General features: G+C 35.4%; 1 long non-coding RNA gene and 1 pseudogene across 1 annotated transcript; one reads left to right on the forward strand and one right to left on the reverse strand.

Moving 5' to 3' along the window:
• The first annotated feature begins 402 nt into the window (after positions 1–402).
• On the forward strand, positions 403–1,748 carry LOC134243529 (uncharacterized). Its single transcript, XR_009987056.1, has 2 exons — positions 403–804; positions 1,120–1,748. It is a non-coding gene; the product is annotated as an uncharacterized LOC134243529 (long non-coding RNA).
• Positions 1,749–2,870, reverse strand: LOC134243528 (uncharacterized; annotated as a pseudogene).
• Positions 2,871–6,745: the final 3,875 nt, after the last annotated feature.

A 6,745-nucleotide genomic window follows, 5' to 3' on the forward strand; every position in this document is an offset into this window, starting at 1 on the left:
AAAGCATCTGACCGTGAAGAACTACCGCTCAAACCATCGTCTAAGTACATGACAATCTTCACATTATTCGACCTCATAAATTTGACAAAATGCCTGGTGACTTTAGAAAAAATATACCCTGCCGTTGATAAACCAAAAGGTAGTACGTTAAATACAAAATATCTTTTCTGACCCCTAATTGTCCATGAAAATCCTAAATATTGCCTATGCTCAGGGAATATTGAAATATGGTGATACGCCGACTTAAGGTCAAAAGTGAAAACAAAATCACCGGCGTCAAAAATGTCCCTAGCTACCTCTGCGTCCTCGTACTTGTATTTGTATTTGTATAAATGGACATTAACATGCCTGCAGTCTAAAACCAACCTAGGTTTACCTGATCTATTAAAAGCCACTGCACTGTAAAAAATGCGCTTAGAAAATAAACACTTCCATTACGTGTTTTGACCTAAACATGTATAAGATTGTGTTTAACGGCTAAACACTTAGGTCTAAATGTGTGTTAGATTGTGTTTAACGGCTAAACACTTATGTCTAAACGTGTGTTATATCTAAATGATGCTAAGATTTAACACATGTTTAGATATAAGTGTTTAGAAATTGAACACTTTTCTGTGAAGTACAGAATTATCTTCCCGGAAATGACGCATATATATTCGAATGATAAATAGAGCGGTTATCGAAACAAAGGAAATCCCAATGTTAGCTAAAGAAGATGGATTAAAGGAAGTGAATGCTAATCAAAGTGATAACCATGAAGAGATTGTGAAATGCATTTAAACTGCAACATTACTGCGATAAAAGGTATGTTAACTATTATTTTTATTTTACATAAATTGACCAAGATGGGCTAAGTAAATAGACATGCGTTTGCACATGTAGTTGTAGATCAAGATTACCTTTGGTTATATATTGCATTCCTGAAATCTAGAAAGGAGTACATTATATATTAGAATATCAATAATATCTATAACAGTATCAATACTAAATAGTGGTTATATAGACGAGGTTCAATGAAAGTAAAACAATAATAGCTATCAAACATGTAAACAAAAAAGGTAATACAAATCCAGCCAGTGAGGAGCATATTTTGATAAATTTTGAATTTCTTTCTTACAGGATATGGTCCACATCGAACTTGAAAGCAGAAATACACGTATCAGAGAAACTGACTCTCCAAGTCCACACTCCTTACTTTCTAGGGGAAAATGAGTTTTGTGAAGTCTGCTGTTCGTTATAGCTTTGAACAACCTAAAATATTCTCAAATAATAACAAGTGGATTACCTACTGACGGTCACAGATGAAAACAAATTATGCGTGTGTTGCTCAGTGAAAAATTGCTGGAAGTTAAACTTGATACAGACATGAGGAATAACTGCTTGCTAATCTGGTTAGAATTAAAACCAGCGTGTAAAAATATAATGTATATTTAATTTAAAATTCTTTATAAAAAATCCATGCTTGAATGTTCATTGAATAAAATTTAAAATGTAAACAATTGTTATTTTTTCAGTTTTCTTGCAGGAAGACAACGAAAACATCCAAGTGTTTAATTTGTAAACATGTATCATAACATGTTTTGTAAAGTGTTTAAAGTCTAAACATGTAAGTGTTTTGGCTCTAAACACTTTCCGTTACACGTAATGAAATTCAATGTGTTTAGAATTTCAACGCATCCCAAAAAGTGTGACAAGAAAGTGCTTAGGAAAGTGTCTATCATCTAAACACATTTTTTACAGTGTGTGAGTGGATTTACTACCACAGGTTTATCATTAACCTCTGAAATGCAGTTTTTTTTGCCAACAAAGACTCTATCTCTGATGTAACAAATTCAGAATTTTCTAAAGAAGACCTATTGTTTTTCAATTCTACATCGTCTGGGACTGTTTTGAAAGGGATTTTGTAACCTTGAGAAATGATATCTTGAATATAAATGCTAGCACCTGTGTCGACCCACCTGTCTAAATGACTGTTTAAATGACCCACCGGACTTACACGCTGTACAGAGCATTGATCCGTGACAGAACACAATAGAAGAGAATTTGAATGAAATTCTTGATCTGATCTTACAGAATCTCTTATTAAACAAGTATCTAAAATACTTATCTCTGAGTCGCTGATTTTCTTTCTGCAGTCCTTCGCCCAGTGACCCTTTCCGCCACATCGGAAGCAGGTTCCTGGTTTAGATGTTGGTGACTTTGTTTCGTCTTTCTTGAAAACGTGTTGTCTGAATGACGTATCGTATGGCTTCCGTGCTGCTCGCTGTTGTGTCTCTTTCTTTTCTGCCCTCGTTATTGCCCTCGATATTTTCTTCTCATCATCGGAGTCATCCGCGATGGGGTTTGCTTGATATTCGGCCACAACTTTCCATCCCAATGGACTTGAGTCAGCGATTTTGATCAATTTCTGCCTTTCGGTAAGAAGTTGAATACCTTCTCCTATTTTCGTCCTCGCTGTGTTTACATTGTCCAGTGTAATATTTGCACTGCCCAGGCAAGCGTCCGCTTCTCTGAGTTTTGTAATGACTTGGGCGTTTCCTCTATACTGCGCTTCGTTCCCGTGTCTTTTAAACTTGTAAGTGCCGAAAATATTCTCTTCTATCTTGGCTAGCTGAGAAGACGAAAGTTCTTTTTGCGTGGTTTCCATTGAAGTTTGAAAATTTTTGAAATTCTGATCCATCATGGTCTGCATGCTCGACAATATTTGATTTTGCGAAGATTCCACCGCTTTTTTTTAACCTCAGAGCTGATAATTCTTTGCATCTCAGGATTAACTTCGGCGTCCCCGATATCCTCCATAGTAATTTTGACTTGTCTTCTTCAGAAGACGGGCTAGAACTGATTTCTCGTGCTATTCGAACACTTCTCATAGACTCACGTCACGTGAGTTTAAACCTTAAATTTCATTGGATAACTTTATTTCCGAATCAATAAGACAATTATTTTCCGCTAATCTCCGTACCGCGGAAAATATTAATTGTCTTTTCAATGGACATTTTCGGTCGGGTGAACTTCTACAGCTGTCAGCGACTATGGATAAAGAAGTGTGGAAACCATGTTGTGCCAAAATGAAATAACCAATACAAACAAATGATACAATTTGATCAATCAAAATGGTTATTAGATACATTCGATATTGCATTTCTTGATGGTTCAAAACAACAAAAGTATTCCACAGAATAGAATGTATAAATCTGCACAATATACCGAATGCCAAAACCAGAATACTACTTAATAATATAATTATATTCTTTACATATGAATCACAATATTTCTGACCCCTTGAAAATAATATAAAAAATCTTGCAAGTAGGTTATCAGCATTGGCTCGGGCTAATTCGAAAGTGAAATTTGGAGTTTGGCGGTAAATTGTAGTGAATGAATAAAATTTAGTAGTGAAAGATATAGGAACCTATTTTACTTGTCAGATTTCTTCGAGCTAGTTGATTTTTATTCTAACTGTTCTATTCCCCCACCCACTTAAAAAAAAAGCGATGCTACCTACCTGAATTAATTTTTCTTAATGGTGTTCATCGAAATGCTTGGTTGTGCCCTCATACTGGAATAGTTTTTAGAGGCCTGGAATTCCTTGACCAATTTTATTTTATTAGCCCAACTATATTTCTAAGAAGGCAAGATGTAAGGAATGTAAGTTTCATCTACATATGTTATGTAGTTCATATTAAAAAAACCAAAAGGGATAATTGACGATATCCCATTCAGGGTGTAAACATAGCAGTTTAAATTACTTTCCATACATTGTATTTGACATAAAATATCTATTGCGCATCATGCGCTCCATACTGAAGATCCGTAAATGTTCACCCAACCGAAAATGAATACCCACTAGCAGTACAGCACGGGGAAACTCTAAACAAACGGACCTGTACAATGGAGTGGGGAAAACATTAATTTTCATCATTGTTAATCATTTGTATGCAAATATGAGCATGGAATTAGTAGATAATAATGTACATAATGCATCATGTCTTTCTGAGAGCGATTTAAAAAACTAGCCTTTTTGAAAAACACATGTAGTATTTTATGTAGTAACCCATAAATGCATAAAATGCAACTCATTGAGCTGATTGGTCTATTTGTGTCCCCCACTGAACAGACGTCACAAAAAATATTTTCCTCGACCTGATGATTCTCGCAATGCTTTTCCCGCGCACATGCGCAGATCCAGGATAAACGTCAGTCCTTTATAAATATACATGAGAATATCGTGTTCTTTTCCTGACCAGTACTTTGTTAATACCGAATAAAATTTCGTCGAATTTGCAAGAATGCTTCATTTTTGGTAGCTTATCATACTCCAGAAATTTTTGTTCGGTTTCAGCTGTGCAAAAATACTGTTTAACACGGCATACATGTCTTTAAAATATGTTTTTATTTTCTGAAAAATAATTTTTTTCATGAGGTCCATGTTTTTTTTAAAATTGAATTTTGAATTATTCTACTAAGACATAATGTAAAAAGTGATAAAACTTAAATAATTGAATATCATTTAGCGTAATTATTCATTTTTTACAAATTTTCTCGCCGGTTTACTTCATTTGCCTCTTAGCCGTTTTACGCTGGTCATATGACCGGCGCAATTCGGCGTACGCCGATCAGTGACAAATGAAATCGGCCCATAGTGATCAACATAAAAAAACTTTCAGCAAGTTTGATCAAACGAAATAAAACGTTGCTATTGGAATGATAGCAAATGTACGCCGTCCTCGTAAACAATCAATCAATGCAATTGGTCAGTATTATCAGTGTTTTGTCGTATTCTTCATTTCAAATCAACCATCCATTCAACGAGAAATGTGGAGATCATCACGTGAAATTTCAGCACCTGATCAAATAAAGTGACACGCTATTATTGTACGTAATGATTAGCTGCAATAATGTATCCCTCTCCTTTTTTGGGGATGGGGAGAGAAAAGAATCGGAGAGGGCTACATTATTGCAGCTATGACGTAATGATAGGAACAATCTTTACTACTAGTCTGCTATTTAATCATCTTTTTTGAGCTGTTTAGTATAATTATTTATGAATTTGAACCTTTTTCGAGTGTTATTTATAAATTCATTCCTTTTATCGTGAGGAGTAATTAACAATAAGGGTTCACTGAACTTCTACTTTCTTTTCTTCCTCATTTGAAATGTTACAAAGTTTGATAACCTGACAATATGTTTACCTTAAACGAGGGAATTGATTAACATATAACAATACAAAATTTGTTAGAAACACCATTTTTAATCAAAATCAAAAGATTTATAAAAGTGTTAGAAAGAAGAAATGGCGTGGAGAATGCCGAGTCTTCCAAGCGCTTTACTTCCTCTTTGGTTGCAGTATTGTCAATAAGGGAGTAGATATCTCTCATTTTATGCCACGTCAAAATGTTTAATTCTTTCGACAGATATTTTGCGCAACTGCATGCAAAGAAATGAGGTTGAGTGATCATAGGCGTCGGAACCGGGGGGGGGGGGTTGCTTCGCCCCCCCCCCATTTTTTGCAAAGACAGACAAAATGTAGGCATTGAACATTGAGGCGCAGGATTAGCCCCCCCCCCCCCACCACCACCACCACCACCACCACTTTCTACAAACATTCTATAGACATGTTGTAGTTTAAGTCAGATATGGGGTAAGTGGTAGTGTTTGGAATAAAAATGTGGTAATGAAAGTTGGAACCTAACTTGTCAGATTTTTTGTAGGCCTGAATTTTTTATCTTAACTTACACTTAGCCCCCCCCCCCACACTTTCAATTTGATTCCGACTCCAATGGTGATAATGTATCGATATATCATCGTTTGGGCTGAACTATATGAGGGGGGGGGGGTCCTCACCCCTTAGATTCAGAGGTATTTTTTTGAATGTAAAGGTGGTTAAAAAAAATCTACCTTAAGAAAAAATGCCCTCAGGGAAATGAGACTTTCACGGTCATTTAGGGGATATTTGTGCATTTATTTACTATTATTTATTATCATAATGTTTTTCCCCTTACAAAAAATTCTCTGAACATCCACCCCGGACCCCCCCCCCCCAACCAAAAAAAAAACAAACAAACAAACAAAGAAACAAAATGACCCAACTCTGAAACCATATTTTATGGAGGGATATTGGGGGTGGTTAAACCTTTTTCCAATAAGAAGTTCTTAAGTTCTTGCTCCAAAAGGAATTTGCATCATTTTCCGGATAATGCCGCTTCCTTTTGCTTTTTATAATACCCGGAAGTTATGGGAAGAAAATAGATCCACATGCACCACACGTTGTTGACATGTACATTTTTGTTTAAGCAACCATGGGAAAGAAATCAAAGACAGGAAAATCGCGGAAGGATAAATTTTATCATCTTGCTAAAGAAACAGGTAACATTTCGTTCCATCTAAATGCTGATTTATGTATAAAAAAAATTCCAAAAACATGTCTGGCTTCCCTGAACGAATACAGAAAGTCAAAGGGTAGCCTACATGTTAGGCTTTAACTCGATAACTGTTAAATTTGTGATAGGAGATGAGATTTAAAAAATTGTGAATAATTGAGAGTTTGTCACATACAGTGAAAATTTATTGCTTTTATTATCACTTCCGCGACGAATTTAATAAACAATACTTGTGATGATTATCTGTAAATCTGGATAAGATAGGATTTTTATTTAGGCAAAATCCGATGCAACAAGCAAATTCAAAGAATTGTGGTTCCCCACTTTCGTTGCCTTTGTTGGTGAGATGTCATTATATGGCATAT

Source organism: Saccostrea cucullata, unplaced genomic scaffold (genome assembly GCF_032062105.1).
Source record: "Saccostrea cucullata isolate Sc308-1 unplaced genomic scaffold, CSIRO_AGI_Scuc_v1 ctg21616, whole genome shotgun sequence".
Classification (NCBI taxonomy): Eukaryota; Metazoa; Mollusca; class Bivalvia; order Ostreida; family Ostreidae; genus Saccostrea; species Saccostrea cuccullata.